This window comes from Schistocerca nitens, chromosome 2 (assembly GCF_023898315.1).
Source record: "Schistocerca nitens isolate TAMUIC-IGC-003100 chromosome 2, iqSchNite1.1, whole genome shotgun sequence".
In the NCBI taxonomy this organism is placed as follows: Eukaryota; Metazoa; Arthropoda; class Insecta; order Orthoptera; family Acrididae; genus Schistocerca; species Schistocerca nitens.
In genome coordinates, this window is record NC_064615.1 from 212,193,371 (window position 1) to 212,220,495 (window position 27,125).

At 46.5% G+C, this 27,125-nt stretch overlaps 1 protein-coding gene across 1 annotated transcript in view; it reads right to left on the reverse strand.

Moving 5' to 3' along the window:
* The window catches only part of LOC126234930 (inter-alpha-trypsin inhibitor heavy chain H4-like), a 194,105-nt gene that overhangs the window by 126,094 nt on the left and 40,886 nt on the right, over window positions 1–27,125 (reverse strand). The gene's annotated exons all lie outside the window — the stretch shown is intronic.

The window sequence follows — 27,125 nt, forward strand, 5'->3', positions numbered from 1 at the left end:
AGGGGTTACAATTCGTAATAATTTACGGAAAGTCATCGAGTAAAACGTGATTTCTGGCGTTCCCCAAGGTAGTATTATAGGCCCTTTGCTGTTCCTTATCTATATAAACGATTAGGGAGACAATCTGAGCAGCCGTCTTAGGTTGTTTGCAGATGACGCTGTCGTTTATTGGCTAATAAAGTCATCAGAAGATCAAAACAAATTGCAGAACGATTTAGAAAATATGTATGTATGGTGCGAAAATTGGCGGTTGACCCTAAACAACGAGAAGTGTGAGGTTATCCACATGAGTACTAAAAGGAATTCGTTAAACTTCGGTTACACGATAAATCAGTCTAATCTAAAAGCCATAAATTCAACTAAATACCCAGGTATTACAATTACGAACAACTTAAATGGGAAGGACCACATAGAAAACGTTGTGGGGAAGGCTAACCAAAGACTGAGTTTTATTGGTAGGACACTTAGAAAATGTAACAGCTCAACTAATGAGACTGCCTACACTATGCTTGTCCGTCCTCTTTTAGAATGCTGCTGCGCAGTGTGGGTTCCTTGCCAGATAGGACTCACGGAGTACATCGAAAAAGTTAAAAGAAGGGCAGCACGTTTTGTATTATCGCGAAATATGGGAGAGAGTGTCGCAGAAATGATACAGGATTTGGGCTGGACATCATTACACTACTGGCCATTAAAATTGCTACACCACGAAGATGACGTGCTACACAAGCGAAATTTAACCAACAGGAAACACATGCTGTGATATGCATTCACACAATGTTGTCGCCGGTGAAGACACATACAACGTGCTGACATGAGAAAAGTTTCCAACCGATTTCTCATACACAAACAGCAGTTGACCAGCGTTGCGTGGTGAAACGTTGTTGTGATGCCTCGTGTAAGGAGGAGAAATGCGTACCAACACGTTTCCACTTTGATAAAGGTCAGATTGTAGCCTATCGCGATTGCGGTTTATCGTATCGCGACATTGCTGCTCGCGTTGGTCGAGATCCAATGACTGTTAGCAGAATATGGAATCGGTGGGTTCAGGAGGGTAATACGGAACGCCATCCTGGATCCCAACGGCCTCGTATCATTAGCAGTCGAGATGACAGGCATCTTATCCGCATGGCTGTAATGGATCGTGCAGCCACGTCTTGATTCCTGAGTCAACAGATGGGGACGTTTGCAAGACAACAACCATCTGCACGAACAGTTCGACGACGTTTGCAGCAGCATGGACTATCAGCTCGGAGACCATGGCTGCGGTTACCCTTGACGCTGCATCACAGACAGGAGCGCCTGGGATGGTGTACTCGACGACGAATCTGGGTGCACGAATGGCAAAACGTCGTTTTTTCGGATGAATCCAGGTTCTGTTTACAGCATCATGATCGTCGCATCCATGTTTGGCGACATCGCGGTGAACGCACACTGGAAGCGTGTATTCGTCATCACCATATTGGAGTATCACCCGGCGTGATGGTATGGGGTGCCACTGGTTACACTTCTCTGTCACCTCTTGGTCGCACTGACGGCACTTTGAACAGTGGACAGGCCCAGGCGTATGAAGGCCGTTATTACGGTCTGAGGTGGTTGTTCTGGGTACTGATTTCTCAGGTTCTACGCATCCAAATTGCATGAAAATTTAATCATATGTCAATTCCAGTATAATATATTTATCCAATGAATACCCGTTTATCGTCTGCATTTCTTCTTGGTGTAGCAATTTTAATGGCCAGTTGTGTAAAAGAAAGGCGTTTTCCGTTGCGACGGAACCCTCTCAGGAAATTCCAATCACCAACTTTCTCCTCCGAATGCGGAAATATTTTGTTGACACCGACCTACATAGAGAGAAACGATCACTACAATAAAGTAAGGGAAAACAGAGCTCGTACGGAAAGATATAGGTGTTCATTTTTTCCGCGCGCTATACGAGATTGGAATAATAGAGAACTGTGAAGATGGTTCGATGAACCCTCTGCCAGGCACGTAAATGTTATTTGCAGGGTACCCGTGTGGATTTATTTCTTTCAGTTACCTTCTGTATCATACTGTAGCAGTTCTTTCTGAGTACTGTCGAACATTCATCCAGCTGTTTTGCTTTGTACAGCTATACCATGCGAAAGTCACTTTCGTACTTTTGTTTTCCACACCAGTGTAGCTTTTGCACTGAAAGGCATTAAGGACGCATTGAGAACACAGTACGTTTATACCGAGATTCTTGTGTTTATTAGTGTTTTTGCACATCCAACTAAAATATTGAATTGTGTGTTGCTATTCCAATCACTTTGTAGCTCTATGATCACTCCACGACCACAAAATTTCTGTGCGAACTGCCGAGAGGATCTAACGAATACCCTTTGATCTAGACCATTTATATTTAGATTAATGTGCGTGGTTAATTCCTCTGAAGAATCTGGCGACCGTATCCTACGCAAGTATTTCTTCTTGTCAGTCGGTGCAACGAGTAATTAATTTGTATATATGAAGGTGGTATTCGTTCTTTCGGACATGTCCGAAAGAACAGATACCATCTTCATATATATGAGTCACCCGCCATTTGACCATCTTCTTCTGTGCAGATGCACAAACAGTGCCCAAACTCTTACGGGAATCGGCAGTAAAGCCGCGAGTAATGAGTATAATGGGCAGGGGAAATATGAAGAACATTGTGCGGGACAATAAGTTGCGAATGTGGGTCTCACAGGAGGCGTGCCAGAGATAGGTCCCTGCAGTCGCACTATCTGTGTGCTCAGTGGCTCAGATGGGTTGCCGGCGCGGTAGCTCAGCGTGTTCGGTCAGAGAATTAACTGCCCTTTGTAATAAAAGAACTGAGTTAATGGATCAACGACGAACTTATACGGGTGTCTTACGACGTCCGCTCCGAGCAAATGCAACGAAGGAAAGCGAATAAAATGAGATTTATATAGATAGAGCGTCTGCCATATAAGCAGGAGATCCCGGATACGAGTCCTGGCCGGGGCACACATATTCAGCTGTCCCCTTGCAGCCAGGGGTATTCATTTCATTGTAATTAATTTTTCTCAGGCGGAGAATGACTCAGGGATACTACCACAATCGGAGTTTTAAACAACCATTACAAATGTTACTGTACAACAATAGACTTACACAGAAAGTAAAAATTATTTCTTCTCTCAATTTAGTAAAAACCTGAGGGTCTTTCCAGTTTAGTGCTTCTCTTCACGAGCAGTATATTTAAAACATATGAAATACATGAGACCAGAAACAAGAAAGTTTAAAATCTATTACTGTAAGTCGTGCTAGCTCTCTTGTAGATAAAACCGGAAAATCGTTCGTTGGTCCACGTTCACAAAATCGGGGAAACTACTTCTGAACTGATCTAAAAGAAAGTCCCTTATCTTTTGGGGGGGGGGGGGGGGGAGAGGGTGCATAGACATATATATTTGCAAAAAGTAGGATGCGAACCAAGAATGTTTCAGTTCACAATCCGCATTTCTATTCACTACATTACAGTTGATAGACATTAGTTGGGTCAAAACGACTCAGATTTAAAAATCAGAGCTGAATCCCAGACATCTGGATGAAGAAAGTGGCGCCAAATCTACTGAAAGAGTAGCAGTTCATGGGAGGCGACTTCTATAAGTGAGTGTTTTCTGGCATATTTTAATACTTTAAAGTGGTTTCCAAACGATAGAAACGAGAGGGGAATCATAAAATTTTCGAGAAAGTGGACCATGCAGGTGATTGTGGTTATAATAGCTCCGATTAGCAGGCTGTAGCTGGATGAAACCGCGTTGTAACTGTGAAGAGCCTTTATTTAGCGAGGATGGGCCTTGCATGAATTAGAGGGGAGATCGGTGCACGTAAAAAGAAAACGAGAGCAGCAGCTGGCCTATAAAGAGAACCGCTCTCTTTATTGAGCAACGCTTTCTTTTTTCGTGTGGACGAGCAGCTAATATTCGTAAGAGATGGGGGATTAAGCTGGTTGCATGCGAAGTGCCTTGGCGCTCGGCTGAAAGTATACTGCTTTGCATTCACTGCGTGAAGGCTCGCCAATACGTCTGGAGCAACGGCGAGAGGAAGAGCGAACATCTGACGAAACTGGGTCAGCGTTATATTCACACCATCTTTGCCAGACGAGCAGTGAGAAATCTGGTTCTACTCTTCCTCTTCGGCGCTTTCGCATTTAGTAGTTCAGATGTTTACTACCACCAACAGAGTAAGTACTACACGCATTCTGTCCAAATCTATTGCTGACTGCTTGTTTGTCGCTTCAGGAATCACGCCTCAGATAGATTCTTAGTGGCTTAAGAACACGACAAGGCACCAGATGCTATGTCGGTCCTCAGTCGCTGAAACCAGTGCGAATGTTTATTTCTGTACGGTACTGGCTGAATTGCAGAAGTTTTGTATTGTGTGTGTCTTCTTCAAAAAATACTCGTAAAATGTAGTTCCACTTTTAATAAACAAAAAGCAGTGCCTTTCTGGATACTATGACGTAAAGTGAAATGTTAAAATAATCTCCCTTACTCGTTTATTAAGTGATTATTGGTGGTTAACTGTGAACAATTGTGTTAAGTGATTATTAGTGATTAGTTGTGAACGAATTATTTCGGCCGCGCGGGATTAGCCGAGCGGTCTCAGGCGCTGCAGTCATGGACTGTGCGGCTGGTCCCGGCGGAGGTTCGAGTCCTCCCTCGGGTATGGATGTGTATGATGTCCTTAGGTTAGTTAGGTTTAAGTAGTTGTAAGTTCTAGGAGACTGATGACCTCAGAAGTTAAGTCCCATAGTGCTCAGAGCCATTTGAACCGTTTTGATCATTGTTACTGTACTGTACGTTAATGTGACCATCCCGTCAAAAGCCTGAATAACACCTTTTGCAGCGCGAACTACTGCGAGTCCTGTAAAAACAGTGAGGTTCTGGAAGTTACAGACAGTTGTGCTAGATTTCACGGTTGAAGCTCCATGGCGCGAGCACCCTGGTCGAGGTGGTCCCACAGATTCTCGGTTGACTTTAAATCCGGGAAGTCTGGTGGTCAGGAGGGTACTGTAAACTCATTGTGGTGCTCGTCGAACCACACACGTACACTGCGAGGAGTGTGACACATCGCGTTGTCCTCCTGGTAGATGCCATCGTGCTGAACTGCATGCGTGGGGTGGACATGGTCCCCAAGGACAGATGTACACTTGCGTTGACCCAGTGTGCCTTTCAGAATGATGCGATCACTAAATGAATGCCAAAAAAACATTTCCCGTACCATATCATTCACTCCTCCGACCTGAACCTTTCTGAAAATTATTTCAGCGTTTTTGCCGTCTGTCTGATGCAATATAAAAACTCGATTCATCTGAAATGGCCACTTGGCATCACCCAGTGGACATCCAGTTGGGTATTAACGTGCAAACTCCAGCCCCCTTGAGCATGCATGCATGAACCAAGCGCCTGCTGCTGAGGCCCATATACAGCAACGTACGCTGAACGTTCGTTGAGGAGATGCTGTTGATAGCCCCTTGGTTCATCTGGACGGATAGTTGCTCAATAGTTGCATTTCTGCAACCGTCGCTCATCCAGTGGTGCGCCGCAGTTGTCTCTGCGCCGGGCTTCGATAGCGCCATTTGGCCGTGCACGCTTTATTTTAACCACGGCTGTACGCTAACAGTTTACAAACTCAGTAGTTTCTGAAACGCTTCTTCTCTTGGCCGGAAATGCAAATAATCATTCCCATCTGGACGTCAGATAATTCTTCCGCATTACGACAACGACTTCATTGTACTTCACGTCACCCCGACACCCATTGTATACCTATCAAGGCTCGTATTGCCATTGTGAGTGATTACTGAACATTGAAGTCGAAGATAGGCGATTGTCAGATTAACGTGACTGGACTGTTTGTACACTCCTGGAAATTGAAATAAGAACACCGTGAATTCATTGTCCCAGGAAGGGGAAACTTTATTGACACATTCCTGGGGTCAGATACATCACATGATCACACTGACAGAACCACAGGCACATAGACACAGGCAACAGAGCATGCACAATGTCGGCACTAGTACAGTGTATATCCACCTTTCGCAGCAATGCAGGCTGCTATTCTCCCATGGAGACGATCGTAGAGATGCTGGATGTAGTCCTGTGGAACGGCTTGCCATGCCATTTCCACCTGGCGCCTCAGTTGGACTAGCGTTCGTGCTGGACGTGCAGACCGCGTGAGACGACGCTTCATCCAGTCCCAAACATGCTCAATGGGGGACAGATCCGGAGATCTTGCTGGCCAGGGTAGTTGACTTACACCTTCTAGAGCACGTTGGGTGGCACGGGATACATGCGGACGTGCATTGTCCTGTTGGAACAGCAAGTTCCCTTGCCGGTCTAGGAATGGTAGAACGATGGGTTCGATGACGGTTTGGATGTACCGTGCACTATTCAGTGTCCCCTCGACGATCACCAGTGGTGTACGGCCAGTGTAGGAGATCGCTCCCCACACCATGATGCCGGGTGTTGGCCCTGTGTGCCTCGGTCGTATGCAGTCCTGATTGTGGCGCTCACCTGCACGGCGCCAAACACGCATACGACCATCATTGGCACCAAGGCAGAAGCGACTCTCATCGCTGAAGACGACACGTCTCCATTCGTCCCTCCATTCACGCCTGTCGCGACACCACTGGAGGCGGGCTGCACGATGTTGGGGCGTGAGCGGAAGACGGCCTAACGGTGTGCGGGACCGTAGCCCAGCTTCATGGAGACGGTTGCGAATGGTCCTCGCCGATACCCCAGGAGCAACAGTGTCCCTAATTTGCTGGGAAGTGGCGGTGCGGTCCCCTACGGCACTGCGTAGGATCCTACGGTCTTGGCGTGCATCCGTGCGTCGCTGCGGTCCGGTCCCAGGTCGACGGGCACGTGCACCTTCCGCCGACCACTGGCGACAACATCGATGTACTGTGGAGACCTCACGCCCCACGTGTTGAGCAATTCGGCGGTACGTCCACCTGGCCTCCCGCATGCCCACTATACGCCCTCGCTCAAAGTTCGTCAACTGCACATACGGTTCACGTCCACGCTGTCGCGGCATGCTACCAGTGTTAAAGACTGCGATGGAGCTCCGTATGCCACGGCAAACTGGCTGACACTGACGGCGGCGGTGCACAAATGCTGCGCAGCTAGCGCCATTCGACGGCCAACACCGCGGTTCCTGGTGTGTCCGCTGTGCCGTGCGTGTGATCATTGCTTGTACAGCCCTCTCGCAGTGTCCGGAGCAAGTATGGTGGGTCTGACACACCGGTGTCAATGAGTTCTTTTTTCCATTTCCAGGAGTGTATATATACTTGTTGAACCTATATTTAGTATGAACGAATGACGTTTGTTTGCCGGCCACTATGGCCGAAGGGTTCTAGGCACTTCAGTCTGGAACCGCGCTGCTGCTACGGTCGCGCGTTCGAATCCTGCCTCGGACACGGATGTGTGTGACGTCCTCAGGTTAGATAGGTTTAAGTAGTTTAGTGGACTGATGACCTCAGACAGATGTTAAGTCCCATAGTGTCTAGAGCCATTTGAACCATTTTTTTACGCTTGTTTAATTTTGCTTTGTGTGCACGGGTAACAGTACAGGTCGAATAAATGACTACCGCTTTACTGAATGAGCTGCACAGTAATTTCTTTCCTATTACGTCAGAATCCCACACGTGGAATTGATCACTCTTGACTATTATACTCAAGTTCACTCACTACTTCCTTGTTGCTAGTAACCCCTGCCCCCTCCAATTTTTTAAAGAATTTGAGTCCCATATAAAAAAGATTACGTCAGCACTGTATTACATGGTCATTTACACTATTTTAATTAAAAGGCTGACCTCATTGTGTAAGATATGTTTAGTACAGTCTGATACAAGATTATGTAGTCAGTTCAAGCCAGCTATACCAATAGAGTTATTTAATTGCGTAAATTGAAAATGGAGGGTTGAGATAGGAAAGGAAAGGGAAGGGACAGGAGTATTGATGCCAGCTGCATCGGGACTTTATGCGGAATGAGAGAGGACGAGTGAAAGTGTGTGGCAGGCTGGGATTCGAACCCAGGGTCTCCTGCTGAGTAGGGAGTTGCGTTAGCCACTACGCCATTGGGACACAATGTTTATCGTACTTTCGCGGATCATCTCCGCACGCCTCTCGGCCGACCCGCACTGCCACCTAGCGTCACCTATCTTACAAGCCAGTAATATAAAACTTATTTAAGTTGCTTTGATGCTAAATTGCACTAGGCCAATCTGAACTCTTTTCTTTTTGGCTAACAAATTTACCCTGACACTAATAGGGCATCCCAACCTCATTCTCGAAAAATTTATGACGTGAAGTTATATTCTCACAAAAAAGTGCGATCTCGCATATAAATATGTATTTAGCGTTACTATGCAACGCGATAAGGTATTTTAAGCAGGTGACAGTTACAACAGCGTCTATAATAGGCGTAGAAAACACTTAACCTATCAGGAGTCATTTAGTTACAGTCTGGATCCGCACTTCTCTTCTTCTGTTTTTCGTTCAAGGTGTGGTACTCCTCTTTGCTATCTTGTCTTGAAGATGAGAATCCGTGTTCGTCATATGGTACAAAATTAGATCGTGCAAGTCTTTTCACGCCACGAGTAAACGGTCGGACGTCGAAGCGCTAGCGAGACCAACCGATCTGATTACGGAGTGATTTTGCCGCTTTGGGAGCAGTAGCGCCGAGGACCGGACTACAAGGTCACATTTCGCGGAGCCCAGCTGAGCTCTTCCTGGAATTCCCGAGATGCGATCTGGCGCGGCACGCTCCTTTGTTTTTGCCGGTGGGGGCAGCGCGGGCGCGACATGGGGTCAGAATTCCGGGCGCTCCCCGCTCCCTCCAGCGACCGGCAGCCGTGCCACAGGAATGCGCGCCGGGTTCCCACGTCCTTGAGCCCCCCCCCCCCCCTCTCTCTCTCTCACTCTCTCTCTCTCTCTCTCTCTCTCCGCGCCTGCAAAGCCAGCCGGCTCCCGCGATGCGCGCTTCTCGCTACCTGCCCGCCCGACCTCTCGAGCGCGGAGTTAGCGCATCGTTTTATTTAGCCTGTGATGATCTGCACGCCGTCGCGGACTCGGCACACCGTCTCTTCCGCAGTCTTCCTGGCGCCCGGCTGTTGCGTGCGGGACGAAACACGCGAAACGCCGGTTCTTAGTCGAGCCGGATCTCTCCTGTCAGATTGAAAACATCGAGGAATGTTTACCTTTTACAGTATCGTCATCTTTATTTTTCCTGTCGTTCCAGAGACAGTAACCCTTGCCTCCTCCAATTTCATAAAGAATGTAAGTCCCATATACGGAAGAGCATTCTGCAGGTAGGGTTGTGAATCCAGGAACACACGATATTTTTTGTCCGGTTCTTCATACTATTGACTTATTTCAGAATCAGACGAAGGAACGCATACCAGAAACAGCCATAAGCACTTTCCGTCGTTTCCTGCAATTTGTATTATTGTTGGACATTAGGTTCTGTTTTGCTCAGCGTGTGCAAATAGTTCGCATACTACACATTTATGTGGTGTATAATACCTTCAAGCTAATTGGATTGTATTGTTAAATAGCGAATCCGGCAATGCTTCGCAATTGCTAAAAATGTATGAGAATTAGATATCTCCATCTACATCCATACGTAGTTGTTGTTGTTGTGGTCTTCAGTCCGGAGACTGGTTTGATGCAGCTCTCCATGCTACTCTATCCTGTGCAAGCTTCTTCATCTCCCAGTACCTACTGCAACCTACATCCTTCTGAATCTGCTTAGTGTATTGATCTCTTGGTCTCCCTCTACGATTTTTACCCTCCACGCTGCCCTCCAATGCTAAATTTGTGATCCCTTGATGCCTCAAAACATGTCCTACCAACCGATCCCTTCTTCTAGTCAAGTTGTGCCACAAACTTCTCTTCTCCCCAATCCTATTCAATACCTCCTCATTAGTTACGTGATCTACCCACCTTATCTTCAGCATTCTTCTGTAGCACCACATTTCGAAAGCTTCTATTCTCTTCTTGTCCAAACTGGTTATCGTCCATGTTTCACTTCCATACATGGCTACACTCCATACAAATACTTTCAGAAACGACTTCCTGACACTTAAATCTATACTCGATGTTAACAAATTTCTCTTCTTCAGAAACGATTTCCTTGCCATTGCCAGTCTACATTTTATATCCTCTCTACTTCGACCATCATCGGTTATTTTACTCCCTAAATAGCAAAACTCCTTTACTACTTTAAGTGTCTCATTTCCTAATGTAATTCCCTCAGCATCACCCGACTTAATTTGACTACATTCCATTATCCTCGTTTTGCTTTTGTTGATGTTCATCTTATATCCTCCTTTCAAGACACTGTCCATTCCGTTCAACTGCTCTTCCAAGTCCTTTGCTGTCTCTGAAATAATTACAATGTCATCGGCGAACCTCAAAGTTTTTACTTCTTCTCCATGAACTTTAATACCTACTCCGAATTTTTCTTTTGTTTCCTTTACTGCTTGCTCAATATACAGATTGAATAACATCGGGGAGAGGCTACAACCCTGTCTCACTCCTTTCCCAACCACTGCTTCCCTTTCATGCCCCTCGACTCTTATAACTGCCATCTGGTTTCTGTACAAATTGTAAATAGCCTTTCGCTCCCTGTATTTTACCCCTGCCACCTTCAGAATTTGAAAGAGAGTATTCCAGTCAACATTGTCAAAAGCTTTCTCTAAGTCTACAAATGCTAGAAACGTAGGTTTGCCTTTTCTTAATCTTTCTTCCAAGATAAGTCGTAAGGTCAGTATTGCCTCACGTGTTCCAACCTTCCTACGGAATCCAAACTGATCTTCCCCGAGGTCCGCTTCTACCAGTTTTTCCATTCGTCTGTAAAGAATTCGCGTTAGTATTTTGCAGCTGTGACTTATTAAACTGATAGTTCGGTAATTTTCACATCTGTCAACACCTGCTTTCTTTGGGATTGGAATTATTATATTCTTCTTGAAGTCTGAGGGTATTTCGCCTGTCTCATACATCGTGCTCACCAGATGGTAGAGTTTTGTCATGACTGGCTCTCCCGAGGCCATCAGTAGTTCTAGTGGAATGTTGTCTACTCCCGGGGCCTTGTTTCGACTCAGGTCTTTCAGTGCTCTGTCAAACTCTTCACGCAGTATCTTATCTCCCATTTCGTCTTCATCTACATCCTCTTCCATTTCCATAATATTGTCCTCAAGTACATCTCCCTTGTATAAACCCTCTATATACTCCTTCCACCTTTCTACCTTCCCTTCTTTGCTTAGAACTGGGTTTCCATCTGAGCTCTTGATATTCATACAAGTGGTTCTCTTCTCTCCAAAGGTCTCTTTAATTTTCCTGTAGGCAGTATCTATCTTACCCCTAGTGAGACCAGCCTCTACATCCTTACATTTGTCCTCTAGCCATCCCTGCTTAGCCATTTTGCACTTCCTGTCGATCTCATTTTTGAGACGTTTGTATTCCTTTTTGCCTGCTTCATTTACTGCATTTTTATATTTTCTCCTTTCATCAATTAAATTCAATATTTCTTCTGTTACCCAAGGATTTCTATTAGCCCTCGTCTTTTTACCTACTTGATCGTCTGCTGCCTTCACCACTTCATCCCTCAGAGCTACCCATTCTTCTTCTACTGTATTTCTTTCCCCCATTCCTGTCAATTGTTCCCTTATGCTCTCCCTGAAACTCTCTACAACCTCTGGTTCTTTCAGTTTATCCAGGTCCCATCTCCTTAAATTCCCACCTTTTTGCAGTTTCTTCAGTTTCAATCTGCAGTTCATAACCAATAGATTGTGGTCAGAATCCACATCTGCCCCATACGTAGTAGGGAGCAATATACTGCTTGACTCCTCGGTGAAGGTATGTTCTCGAAAATTCAACAAAAGCCCGTACCGAGCTACTGAGCGTCTCTCCTGCAGAGTCTTCTACTGGAGTTTATCTATCATTTCCGTAACGCTTTTGCGATTACTAAATGATCCTGTAACGAAGCGCGCTGCTCTCCGTTGGATCTCCTCTATCTCTTCTATCAATCCTATCTGGTACGGATCCCACACCGGTGAGCAGTATTCAAGCAGTGGGCGAACAAGTGTACTGTAACCTACTTCCTTTGTTTTCGGATTACATTTCCTTAGGATTCTTCCAATGAATCTACGTCCTACTCTCCCTTTCCCCCCCCTCCCCCCTCTCTTTAACCCTCTCCTACCTTCCCCTCTCTTTGCTGACCCCCTCCTCCTTCCCCATCTCTCTGACCTCATTTAATGTCATTGTAAACGGAACCTTGATTGGGAATAGAAGTCAAAATTAATGGGTAAATCGGTTGGGTTCGTCAGTACACAGGGTATGAGAGAGACCTTTCCACTTGCTGGATAGGTAAGGATTGTGACTTTAATGGCAGTATTTCGTATAGTTGTAACCTACGAACAGGTAAGATTATAAAGTTAGCCACAAACATTTCCTTATATGAAACAACAAGTTTACTGTTACCAGTCAACGGTGACTGGTAACAGTAAACTTGTTGTTTCATTTAATGTCAGTAACAGTCACGGTAAAGCCTAACCTAAAAATGTTCGCATTTAAAACATTTCCTGTTTCTATTAAAAATTACTACGAGAAAGAACAAAACTGAACATTTTCATAGCACAGCTAAACATATTTCCGGCAGCCAGTTTAATAAAAAGTGTTTATTGTATAAAATGTCTGTATCACCAGAAACTTATGCAGTGCTTCGTCTGTCTGCCTTTCAGTTGGTCGTGAAGCGATTCATCCAGTCGAATCTTTCCTTGAATTTGTTTGAACTGGGTCAAAACAATTTAGATGCCTAAATGTGTAGTGTAACAGCTCGGTTTGGTAATGCTCCTGGTTAATTTGATTTCATTTACTGATTATTGGTGCGTAGGTGAGCAGTAATGTAATGAAGACTATTAAATATAGTCAAAATGTTTCTGGGTTTGTGACTGCATTGTCCATATGTAAAACTACGGACGTTTCGGTCACTATTGCAAGTCACCTCCTTCAGGGTGTTTTTGTTTTACAATGGCCGTGGAAACCTATGTTTATATGTATATTATATACAGTATTGGCAAGATATAACTGCAGCGTTTTTAAATTTCAATCGAATATTTGTTCCTGGGTACGTTTTATTTGATTTCAAAATAGAGGTAAAAACAACAAGGTCCACAATGAAACAGAGCATATTGTGCGGTTTCATTTCCTGTGGTTCTAGCAAAGCCAGCCCTCACCCTTAAAGAGTAATAGGAAACCCTTTTCTAGTTCTTTATTATATACTGCTAACTGGTACCAGATGTTGCCCAGATATGTACGAGGCCTGTTCAGAAAGTAAGCTCCGATTGATTGCCAAATTGAAACCACAGTGAACATCAGAAATGTTTTACTTGTAACAATTAGCTACACCTTTCAGTTACTTCTCTACGTAGTCGCCGTTCTGACTTAGACTTTTGTCATAGTGTTGTACCAACTTTTCAATAGCCTCATCATAGAAGGCAGCCGCCAGTGCATTCCGCCAATTCTCCACGCTGGCCTACACCTCGTTGTCTGTGTCAAAATGTTGTCTTCAAAGACAGCGGTTCATGTGACCAGAGATGAACCTCAGGGGGAGACAATTGCGGACTGTATTGTGGGTAATCTCACATTTCCATTTGAAAACGATGCAGGAGCATCTTCATTGCCCCTGCAGAATGCGGCTGAGAATTGTCTTGAAGAAGAAACAGCACGACAGTTATGTAATGTTAGCTGCATAGCTTCAGGCGAAATTTCTCACCAGGCCCTCGTACTTGGCGGCAGACACTATTTTCTATACATCTTTACGCACTCACTGCGAGCTCAGAAATGAGAAGAGCGACGTGATGCTAACTGGGGTTATACTAGAGACACTACCCAACACATCTGTGCAAAGCTTTATCGGATTTTCATAGTCGTTTCCATTTCGCGACCGATCGGAGCTTACTTTCTGAACGCCCCTCGTATTTATTCCAGTATTCTATTAGTCCATCTCTTCCTCCCTCTCTCTGTCTGTCTACTCCTCACCACTCTGTCAATCTCCTCCCCCCCTATCATTCTGCTCCTCCCCATCTAATTCCATCTCCTCCTTCACCTCTCTCTGCTTATCTTCTGCTCTTTCCTTTCTCTGTCCACTCCTCGTATCTCTCTCTCTCTCTCTCTCTCTCTCTCCCCATCTTTTCCTCTTCACTTTCTCTGTGTCTGTCTGTTCGTCTCCTCCTCCCCTCTCTGCCTATATCTTCGTCTCCCTGTCTCTGACCATCTCCTATTTCCTTTCTCTGTCAATCTTCTCCTCTCCGCTCTCTCTATCCATCCCCCCTTCTGTGTGCCAAATTGGCTGAAATCGTTCCAGGGGGTTCAGGATGAGCTTTTCGCTTACGGATTTGCCCAAGTACACGCATGTCAATATATTACACATCTATTTAATGTATTTCACATGTATTTTTACACGTGTTTCAATTGTATCTGTAAATTTCGCCCTGGTGTTTCATTTTCACGCAGCTCAACGTTTATGACATTGTATCTCCTGAACAATGTGCTGTGCAGTGACATAATTTTGCAGGCCCATTCAGTGGTGCACGTAGATACTGCCTGCGAAATGTTCTGCGAATAGAGTTATTAGTGAAGAATAAATAAATTAAAACGCGTCATGTATAGATGCTTTACTGTGTGAACATTGAAAATACAGTAAGTGATAAACTTTTCCTTTCATATTTCGTACCAGGTGTCAGCGAGAAAAAGTTTATAAAAGGTTCGACATTATGTTGGAAATCGGTAACTACTCTCACTCTGAAATACTGAATCAATATGATCCGGATAATTAGCGCACAGTGGCTTACACCTGCCTCAAGACACAAACTATCCGTCCAAAACTTCGGAAACTTGTTTTACGCCTGGCGTATAAGCGACATCAGTGCTGTAACAACGGTAGCAGCTTGCTGACAACCGTAAACCACAGATGTGCATTCAACCACTCAATTGTGAGAAGGCAGTATTAAGTAGTGGGCATGCTGCTGCAGCATGTCATGTTCTTGTGCTACAAATCGCAATGGAGCAATATCTCTACATCAAGTGCACAAGACATTTTCCAGAACATTTGGAAGAAGAGAAAAGCGTGTTCAAAGTTCGTCCCGCTCACTTTCAGTCCCGAACAAAAACGGCGACGCGTGGGCGTCTGCTACGATTTGAGTGAAATGCAAAATGTGGGAAATTCTTTTGTGGACTCGGAATTATCAATACAGACCTACAACGAAACGACAAAGTGCAGAAACTCACGTAATGGGTCTATACTTCGACATAACTGATATTCAAACCAGTGTGACAACATCCCAAAGAAAAGCTTTTATGAGAGTTTGACGTGGTTGTATGGACACTGTGCGTTGTAGTCAAATGAGGCGGGAGTATTCTAACCTCAATACTTGACTTACTGTAATGAATTTACAAATACCGTCTGGATTACTATTGTGATGCAGGCAGTGCATTGTTCATTCATTATAACAATTGAAATCACATTTGCTTATCAAACTGACTTAATGTGTTAAACGCTTATGCCTTTTGAGTAATTATGAGAGCGTTTTAAATTTGTCAGTAATTATAAGAAATACTGAAAATAAAATTTTTGTTGCCCCTTGAAGTCGTTAGATAGGCAACCTGTAACACACTGGGTGACATTATTATTATTATTATTATTAGTAGTAGTAGTAGTATTAATAACTTCGTGGAGATGCAGCTCGGTTTTACAACTAAATAAAAGGCCGTGTTTAAACTCAGAAGAGTGTTCCTGGAGCCACGCTGTAGCAATTCTGGACGTGTGGGGTGTCGTATTGTCCTGCTGGAATTGCCCAAGTCCGTGTGAATGCACAATGGACATGAATGGATGCAAGTGATCAGACATGATGCTTACGTACGTGTCACCTGTTAGAGTCGTATCTAGACGTATCAGGTATCCCGTATCACCCCAAACGCTCACGCCTCCACCAGCCTGAACAGATCCTTTGACATGCTGGGGCCGCGCGGGATTAGCCGAGCGGTCTCAGGCGCTGCAGTCATGGACTGTGCGGCTGGTCCCGGCGGAGGTTCGAGTCCTCCCTCGGGCAAGGGTGTGTGTGTTTGTCCTTAGGAGAATTTAGGTTAAGTAGTGTGTAAGCTTAGGGACTGAAGACCTTAGCAGTTAAGTCCCATAAGATTTCACACACATCTGAACGTCGTATGACATGCATGGCCCAGGGATTCATGAGGTTGTCTCTATACCCGTACACATCCATCCGCTCGATATAATTTGAAACGAGACTCGTCTGGCCAGGCAACATATTTCCAGTCATCAACAGTCTAATGTCGGTGTTGACAGGTCCACGCGAGACGTCAAGCTTTGTGTCGTGCAGTCATCATGGGTACACGAGTGGGCCTTCGGCTCTGAAAGCCCATGTATATGATGTTTCATTGAATGGTTCCCAGGCTGACACTTCTTGATGGTCCAGCATTGAAATCTGCATCAGTTTGCCGAGGGGTTGCACTTCTGACACGTTGAACGATTCTCAGCCGTCGTTGGTCCCGTTCTTGCAGGATCTTTTTGTGGTCGCAGCATGTCGGAGATTTGATATTTTACCGGATTCCTGATATTCACGGTACACGTGTGAAATGATCGTACGGGAAAATCCTCATTTCGTCGCTGCCTCTGAGATGCTGTGTGCTATCACTCATGCACCGACTATATCATCACGTTCAAACTCATTTAAACGTTGATAACCTGCCATTGTAGCAGTAGTAACCGATCTAACGACTGCGCCAAACACTTGTCTTATATAGGCGTTGCAGACTGCAGCACTGTATTCTACCTGTTTACATATCTGTATTTGAATACGCATGGCTACACCAGTTTCTTTGGCGCTTCAGCGTATTACCCAACTGTAATTCATTCTATCAGCTAGGAAATATTGGTCTGAAGTGTTAAACGAAAAGTGAAGTAAAACCATAACCCGATACTTCGTTTAATGGAAATCCCTAGGTGTATGTTGTCAATGGCGAGGTCTGTTTAACCATTTATAGGCATGATAATCACCATGAGGAGACAACATTAGGGAGCCAGACGTACACAAGCATGTTGTGCACACCGGGGGTTTAGCCAAGGAGCGGATTTCTATCATCGAGGAATTGGACGATTCCCGGTCGGGGTGGCCGAGTGGTTCTAGTCGCTACAGTCTGGAACCGCGTGACCGCTACGGTCACAGGTTCGAATCCTGCCTCGGGCATGGATGTGTGATGTCCTTAGGTTAGTTAGGTTTAAGTACACTAAACTGCTACACCAAGAAGAAATGCAGATGATAAACGGGTATTCATTGGACAAATATATTCTACTAGAACTGACATGTGCTCACATTTTCACGCAGTTTGGGTGCATAGATCCTGAGAAATCAGAACCCAGAACATCCACCTCTCGCCGTAATAACGGCCTTGATACGCCTGGGCATTGAGTCAAACAGAGCTTGGATGGCGTGTACAGGTACAGCTGCCCATGCAGCTTCAACACGATACCACAGTTCATCAAGAGTAGTGACTGGCGTATTGTGACGAGCCAGTTGCTCGGCCACCATTGACCAGACGTTTTTAATTTGTGAGAGATCTGGAGAATGTGCTGGCCAGGGCAGCAGTAGAAAATTTTCTGCATCTAGAAAGGCACGTACAGGACATGCAACATGCGGTCGTGCATTATCCTGCTGAAATGTAGGGTTTCGCAGGGATGGAATGAAGGGTACAGCCATGTATCACAACATAACTGAAATGTAACGTCCACTATTCAAAGTGCCGTCAATGCGAACAAGAGGCGACCGAGACGTGTAACCAATGGCAGCCCATACCATCACACCGGGTAATACGCCAGTATGGCGATGACGAATACACGCTTCCAATGTGCGTTCACCGCGATATCGCCAAACTCGGATGCGACCATCATGATGCTGTAAACAGAACCTGGATTCATCCGAAAAAATGACTCTTTACCATCCGTGCACCCAGGTTCGTCGTTGAGTATACTATCGCAGGCTCCCCTGTCTGATGCAGCGTCAAGGGTAACCGCAGCCATGGTCACCGAGCTGATAGTCCATGCTGCTGCAAACGTCGTCGAACTGTTCGTGCAGATGGTTGTCGTCTTGCAAACGTCCCCGTCTGTTGACTCCGGGATCGAGACGTGGCTGCACGATAAGTTACAGCCATGCGGATAAGATGCCTGTCATCTCGATTGCTAGTGATATGAGGCCGTTGGGATCCAGCACGGCGTTCCGTATTACTCTTCTGAACCCACATATTCCATATTATGCTAACAGTCATTGAATCTCGACTATCGCGAGCAGCAATGTCGCGATACGATAAACCGAAATCGCGATAGGCTACAATTCGTCTTTTACCGAAGTCGGAAACTTGACGATACGCATTTCTCATCCTTACACGAGGCATCACAAAAACGTTTCGCCGGCCGCGGTGGTCTAGCGGTTCTAGGCGCTCAGTCCGGAACCGCGCGACTGCTACGGTCGCAGGTTCGAATCCTGCCTCGGGCATGGATGTGTGTGATGTCCTTAGGTTAGTTAGGTTTAAGTAGTTTTAAGTTCTAGGGGACCGATGACCACAGCAGTTAAGTCCCATAGTGCTCAGAGCGAATTGGACGATTTGTAGTACCTTCCGGGGTTGTTCACAGAGACTTTGTGACCTCTTTGAAAAATACCGTTACGTATCTGTGTTACTTTGAAGTGTAGTGCAGCATTCAACTGGTGTTACTTGGCCTGCCGTAATAATGTGTAACTAATTAACTTACTGGAGACCCCTTGTAATTTTCTCTTCTCTTGCTTCTTTTTTCGTCACATGCTATTTCGTTTTTCCCCTTCGTCGTCCTGCTGTACAACGCGTTACAAATTCGAGACTTTCCTTCCCTTTCCGCCTCAGTATTCATGTTCTGTTTCCACACTGGGCAATACCGCAAGGAAAAACATACGACTCCTGGTTAGGGATGGAGAGCACCACTTGCCAGTGACGGATAATGTGTTACATTTCAGCGGGGACTGCCAGCGGGAAGAGACGGCAGTAGTTGGCAGGAGACCAGGCGGTGAATACCTGCGGCCGTAGTTTGTGGGACCGCCGCAGCGGGCGCGGGCGTCGGCCGGCATGCCGATGAGCGCGCAGCCTCAGATGGAACGGCTGTCGGCTGTCGGTGGCCCGGTCCAGATGCGCCGCTGGCGCACGTCGCGCTGCTAGCTGAGCTGCAGCCACAAGCCGCGTGTGCCTGCATGTATGTATGTGCGGCCGGCCGCGTGTAGCTCGCGGCTCCGCCCAGGGCAGGCGCGGGCGGACCGGCGCGGGTGTTAAATATTAAAAGCGGCGGCGGGCAGCGCACGTACTGGGCCGCCGTACGTGGCGGAGCGCCTGGGTCCGGGCCCCGGCTTGGCTCGAGGCGCTGCGGCGCTGTCGGGCGACGTACGAGGGCAAGTCGGAAAGTGTAGGCAGTCGACTACACAAATTCCGGGCCACTTGGAAGAGGGCAAATGTAGTAACAATAAATAAAGGTCCTGACAAGGATCCGACACTGGAAAAACCGTACAGGCCTAACTGGCTTTCTGAAGAGCTGTTAGCTGATCGACTGGCTGCACACAGAGTGCTAGGCGGGATGAGCGACAGGGTTGGGTTGTTTGGGTCATCGGTCTTATCGGATTAGGGAAGGATGGGGAAGGCGGTCGGCCGTGCCCTTTCAAAAGAACCATCCCGGCATTTGCCCGGAGCGATTTAGGGAAATCACGGAAAACCTAAATCAGTATACGAAGATGGCATCTGTTCTTTCGGACATGTCCGAAAGAACAGATGCCATCTTCATATCGTTTAAAGCTAACCTGCTGATAACCTTCTTCAGTGCGGATGCACACGATTTGCCTGAACTCTTACGGGACTCGGTGGATTGTCTGCCGTGAGTAATGGGTATAATGGCAGGGGCAATACGAATGTAGTGTGTGGACTGTAAGTTGAGAATGTGGGCTCGCGGTTCTAGGCGCGCAGTCCGGAACCGTGCGACTGCTACGGTCGCAGGTTCGAATCCTGCCTCGGGCATGGATGTGTGTGATGTCCTTAGGTTAGTTAGGTTTAAGTAGTTCTAAGTTCTAGGGGACTTATGACCACAGCAGTTGAGTCCCATAGCGCTCAGAGCCATTTTGAGAATGTGGGTCCCACAGGGAGCATGCCGGCAATAAATACCATCAGTCGCACTATCCTCTGTGGCCTCGGTGGCTCAGATGGATAGAGCGTCTGCCATGTAAGCAGCAGATCCCGGGTTCGATTCCCGGGGCACATATCTTCAACTGTCCCTGTTGATGTATATCAACGCCCGTGAGCAGCTAATGATATTGATTTAATTGTAATTTCATTCTAAATCAGGATGGCCGGATGCGGGTCTGAACCGTCGTCCTCCCGAATGCGAGTCCAGTGTGCTAACTACTGCGCCACCTCGCTCTGTGAGCGACAGGCAGTTCGGCTTTCGGCCGGGCCAATTATCGTCTGTCGCTTCTGCCCTGGAGGCCGACGTCTGTGGCTCATCTCCGCATGAGTATATTGTCGGCATCATGGTGGACATCGGTGGTGCCTTTGACCACCTATGATGCCCTTCGCTTTTCTCCTGCTCGCGAGAAAAAGGAGTGCCCAGGGCTGCTATATGGGTGTCTGAGAAGTTATTGCGTAAGGAAGGTCTGGTTATGGTCCCCTACTGGACGGGTTAGCACAAGAATAACCAAGGGGTGTCCGCAGGGCTCTGTCCTGGGGCCACTCTTCTGGGATATGAATATGGAGCCTCTATTGGACGAATTAAACCGCAGGGAAGAGGAGCTAAATTAAAACGCAGCGAAGAGACTCTAGAAGCCATAGCCTACGCAGACGACATCTTCCCGTTGGTAGGCAGCCGTAGCCGCGAAAATCTGGAACCGAAGATAGAACGCGCAATATCTTTGTTATCTGATTGGTACCGTAAAGCCAAGATGAAGACTGCTTCGAATAAATCCACATACTTACTGTTAAAAGGCCAGCTAGACAGAAACCCGACCGTCAGAATCTCGATTGTCGGTTAGGGCAGCGGAGTCTGTGCGCACAGGCTCACGAGGGTTGTGCCCGCCGTATCTGTGCGGAGAGCGCAGCGGAATATGCTGATGAGGTCGACTGGGCCATACAGAACAAGTCCAGTGATAATGGATCTCTGCCCACTTGACATTAAAATAAGGGAGCAGGTGGCCTCGTACTGGGTGAAAAGAGGGAAAATTGAAAGGACGACAGAAATTATGGGGGTTCAGATAGCGAATAAAATTTCGATCACACGACGAGGGAGGGAATTATGGCAAGAGACTTGAGCGACTGACGGGACGCGACGCAGGACATTTCAAAGTTTAACCAAGTGTCTAGGAGCGATTGAAAATCACGTATTTTCAACCAAGCAGAGGTCTGTTGCACTTCATCACAAGTCACGGGCCCTATCCGGCATACCTGCGTTGGTTTGGGAAGAGGGCGGTGCCTTCGTGCGACTGTGGAGCCTTGTAGGTCACACCAGACCAGACCCCGCATATGATGACTTGGCAGCTGACTTGCGGCGACATTTACCGAATAATGACACTTATCACTTATTGAGACAGGAAAATACCTTTGAGATCCTTGACAGCTTGGCGAACGAGGTTTCCATCATGATATTAAGGGAATATCTGGGCGACAATCCCTGAAAGTAAAAGATTACCAAATTGCGTAATTACGCACCCACCCCACCCTATACCGCCGCGGGGTGCACTGGCCGACCGCCGTTCTGGTCGGAATCCGCTACGTCCGGACTAGGAGGGAGGTGGGCCTTATACTGGGTTTAAGATAGTCATAGATGTAACTTAGTAGAAAAAAATTTTTTTCAGGATCCTGCAGCGATAGTATAGTTTCTAGGGCCAGCCCAATACGAGGGGCATGCCCACTGGGGTTAGCTCGGTGAGTACGGCCATGAAAGTAGGTTTATACCTGTGCTGGCACATCCGTAACGCTGCAGTAGTATAGTGAAATAGTAGTATATACCGCAATTCCCGGTAGAGCAAATAACGTAGTCATCTTGCCAACTAGAATTAAGAAACACTATTGTATATTGAGCTGCATATGAATTTGTAGGACCCACTAATTAGTTAGGTGGTGGGTTTTGTTGTATGACGAAGCCGGCCGTTGTGCCCGAGCGGTTCTAGGCACTTCAGTCCGGAACTGCGCTGCTAGTACGGTCGCAGATTCAAAACCTGCCTGGGGCATGGATGTGTGTGCTGTCCTTAGGTTAGTTAGGTTTAAGTAAGTTTAGGGGACTGATGACCTCAGATGTTAAGTCCCATTGTGCTCAGAACCATTTTTTTTTTTTTTTGGTGTATGATGAACATTGTTATGAATAAATAATTTTGTTTTGAAAAAAAGTGTAGGCAGTAACGAAAGGCACGGTGACTTTTCTGGAGGACGAAAATCTCCCTCTAAAGTAAAGTAGCCGAAAGCTGGACTTGGTTTAATAAAACCTGAAAGGAAAGGACGACTGATTGCCGTGCTCCATCATTTTGGAAGTCATATCACAGTCGATGAGTGCATCCTCATTCCTAATGGAAGGCAACTTGATGGTTCAGCTACCTGTTGGAGAGTTCTTTCATTCGGATGTCGCTTCACCGACTTGCGCGAGCTTACCGTACCTCAGTAGTGGTACCGAGGAAACAGGAATGTAAGTTTAACTTACATTCCGAACCACGTGTCTTTCCTGGCATGTCTTCACATCTTTGAGAAGTGACGGCCAGCCTATACGTTGACTGAAAAATTCTAGTTTATTAGGATTCGAGCCTGCAACTTTATGGTTCTCGGGCTTGCACTTTACCACTAGCCCACCAAGTCCAACAATCTCCTCCATAAAAACCAACATGGATTCCGCAAATAGAGATCTTGCGAAACTCAGATCGCCCAATTCGCCCCCGAGATCCAGAGTGTCGTAGAAAAATCCGCTCGTGTTGACACCGTGTTGTTTGACTTCCGGTAGGCATCCACTCTTGCGCAGCCTCCACAACCGCGTCATTCAGGTAGGTGCTTTTTCACCAGCTGAGACATAGTCGCGTATATGAACAGTGATCCAATACTGTCAAATATTTTTTATTTCAGTCTTTGCTCACAATATCAATTCTTTTGCCTATGACCGGTTTCAGTCAGTAATGACCATTCTCAGATCTTTTTTCTACACCATGTCCTAAAGTGATAAGGCCGTAATGAAACCGGTCATCGTCAAAAGAATTGATACTGTTATAAAAGACTGGAATAAAAACATTTGAGGTGCTTTTTCATCCTATCAGAAAGATAAATTACCTGGAGCGGCATCAGAACTGTTCTGTACGTTCCAGCAGATCAAAGATTTTGGATGCTGGTTTGATTTTGTGTTTCAGATCTTACAATAGCTGTCACTGTTTGTAACACAAAACTTCATAGCCGGTGCACCGGCTACTGGCGGGCGCTATTATGAACGCCGGTTCTGCTTCCCCGGTCGTAATTTATCGAACTACAACATTTTCACTGCAACAGTACCAACGTACAAACGTAGTGTTTGCTTCGCGATCGCTTCCTACAGTTTTCTACTTGTAATTATTGTGAAAGAATACTTGCACATGCTCTCGTGTATTCAGTGCATTACCCAGGTTCGCAGATTCTGATTTCTCACGGGGTAAACACATTTTTCCGAAGTGAACAGATTAGCAAACAACCATTATTTTTTTTAAGAAATTTTCGGCTTTTGACTATACGTTACTAATCATTTATTTCACATAATCTTGATTTCGGATTTATAGTCGTTTAATGGTGTAAACAGAAATGATACAAAATGTCCATCTTGGATTTGACAATTGCTATGAAGCCAAAATCATGATTGCTTGAAATAAGTGAATAGCAGTTTACGGTCAAATGGAGAAAACTTCTTTCAAAAAGCTTTACATGACATGACTATTAAAGAAACAGTTCAAACTGTCTATTGTTAATTGGCAGTCCCATTAGATTTTATTACTCTTGCATATCTAGATTTCGGCTAAAACAGCCATCTTCAGTGTGTTTGAGTTACAGTGAAACGAACTCGCGTTCCAGTTTGAACCAATTACGGCGCTCCAACTACGTTTCTAAATGCTCCAGCAATGTGGTTTGCTTCTGCGTCGTATCTAGAGTGACATCACGTTTCATATGAGGGGCCTTCAGTAAGTAACGCAACACGTTTATTTTACCGGCCAATTTCGGTTGGAAAATTGCAGAATTCGTAGAGGGACATCGTTGAATATTTTAAGAAAATTAAACACCTATCGCCGTCCTTATGTTGTCATTTACTGTGTAGCTACCAGCTTCGGTATCAAGTAACACCTGAAGATGGGACGCTGAAGGGTCGAAACTGGTAGCTACACCATAAATGACAACATAAGGACGGTTGTAGGTGTTCCATTTTCTTACAAAAGTGAACGGCCGTACTGCCCCAGACCTCCTGGCACAAGGATGGACATACAAATAGCGTGGAATATTTCCCATTCAGCCCCCACAGCTTCCACGTCTCTATACGCAGCGTTCAAAATTGTGCCTGTAACACAGGTGCGTTCCAGGCTTCCAAGCCTAGACCGGTCATTGAATTTCTTTTGGCGGAAAACCAGAGCATCACAGATAATCGTAGGCGCTTACTGAACGTCTACAGAGACTTGACAGTGAACAAAAGCACGGTGAGTCGTTGGCTGGGGGGTCCGTCAGCGTGTCGGCGGTCCAACACACAGCTGTGACTCATGCAATATCAGAACGCACGGACACTCTCATTCGAGGTGATCGACGGGTCACAATCAAACACCTTGTTGCACAACTGAACGTCTCTTATGGTGGTACTGGCACACTCTTCCACCAGCTGGCGATATAGCCTGGACCTCGCACCTTCCAGATTACTGATGCAGCAAAACGTTGGCTCCGACCTCTACCAGTAGTACCATGCAGGCATATAGGCCCTCACAGTAAGGTGGCGTAAGGCCGTCGCATTAAACGGAGATTTTGTGAAGTTTAGAAGGTAGGAAACGAGGTACTGGCAGAATTGAAGCTGTGAGGACGGGCTGTGAGTCCTTCTGGGTAGCTCAGTCGGTGGAGCACTTGACCGCGAAAGACAAAGGTCACGAGTTCGATTCTCGTTCCTGCACATAGTTTTAATCTGCCAGGAAGTTTCGCATCAGCGCACACGCCGCTGCAGAGTGAAAGTTCCATTTGGGACGGAGATTTTGTTGGAAAGTAGGGTTTTTTTTCCAAAAGAGTGGAGATAATATCGTGTACTGGAATCCTGAACCAACCAACTTACTTTCAGCAAAGCGCCCCTCGTAGCATATCGCATCGCATACCACGTCGCCTCAGTGAGAACCGCGCGGAGAAATTAGCCTACTTGGCCTTCGATGAGAAGCCCTGGCCCATGCTAAACGCCACGCTCTCCTTTGCAGTAATGGGATGGCGCGAAGAGTGTCAAGGGCTGGGAAGTGTCGCCCGGACAGACGGACAGGTCGGAGCAGCGGCGGAGACAGCGCGGTCAGATAGGCGCGACGCGCGGACGTGGCCCGCCTGCCCGAAGACGGCGGCGGCGCCCATTACCATTGCTGATGACTGGCCCCTGCCGGGATTTGCATCGCCTTTACATAATTGCCGCGCAGCCGGCCGGCATAGCAAGGGGGCGGCGGGCCGTGGCCCGCGGGCGCGCGTCCATTCAGCCGAGCCGATTCATTTGCCGGCCGCGAGCTGTATTAGGCGCCTCCCACGGCCGTAACGGGCGGCGCCCGCCCGCATACCTGAAAACCCGCTGCCCGCAACTTCGGGAAACTCCGCCACTCTGCTGGCTGCCACTCTGGGGCCACCTATGAGGTGAGGTGGTTGTACACTACTGGCCATAAAAATTGCTACACCAAGAAGAAATGCAGATGATAAACGGGTATTCATTGGACAAATATATTATACTAGCACTGACATTTGATTAGATTTTCACGCAATTTGGGTGCATAGATCCTGAGAAATCAGTACCCAGAACAACCACCTCTGGCCGTAATAACGGCCTTGATACGCCTGGACATTGAGTCAAACAGAGCTTGGATGGCATGTACAGGTACAGCTGCCCATGCAGCTTCAACACGATTACCACAGTTCATCAAGAGTAGTGACTGGCGTATTGCGACGAGCCAATTGCTCGGCCACCATTGACCAGACGTTTTCAATTGGTGAGAGACCTGGAGAGTGTGCTGGCCAGGGCAGCAGTCAAACAGTTTCTGTATTCAGAAAGGCCCGTACAGGACCTGCAACATGCGGTCGTGCATTATCCTGCTGAAATGAAGGGTTTCGCAGGGATCGAATTTGCATATCACAGCATCTTTTTTCTGTCGGTTAAATTTCGCGTCTGTAGCACGTCATCTTCGTGGTGTAGCAATTTTAATGGCTAGATGGCCCGTCAAAAAACTGAACACAGGAAGAAGGTGTACTGAGCTGTGAAAAAAGAGCAAAATAGAAACAGTGAACGGTCCAAGAACAAGAAGTCCAATATAGGGCAGCCAGCATGAGATAGGGCCCCATGGTTAAGTGGCTGCCGGCACGGTAGCCCAGCGTGTACGGTCTGAGACCTGGCTGAAAGGATCAACAACGAACTTCAATGGATGTCATGTGAACTCAGCTACGACCAAATACAACGGAAAAAAAAGAGAAGGGAGCTACGGCGTTGGACATCCAAGCGGGCGACCAGTGTTCAAAACTCTCATGTCATTTATTTATTTTTTCCACAATGAAATTTTCACTCTGCAGCGAACTGTGCGCCGGACCGAGACTGGAACCCCTCGAACCCGGGACCTTTGTCTTTCGCGGGCAAATGCGCTACCATCTTTGTTTCTCATTTTGTTCGATATAGTTCGTTACGTTTGGTCTGGGCGGACGTCATAAGACATCCGTTCAAGTTATTCGGTGATTCCTTGACTCAGGTTTTTTATTGCAGAGAGCACGCAGCCCTCTGACCGAACACGCACACTCCGCTGCAGAGTGAAAATTTCATTCTGGAAACATCTC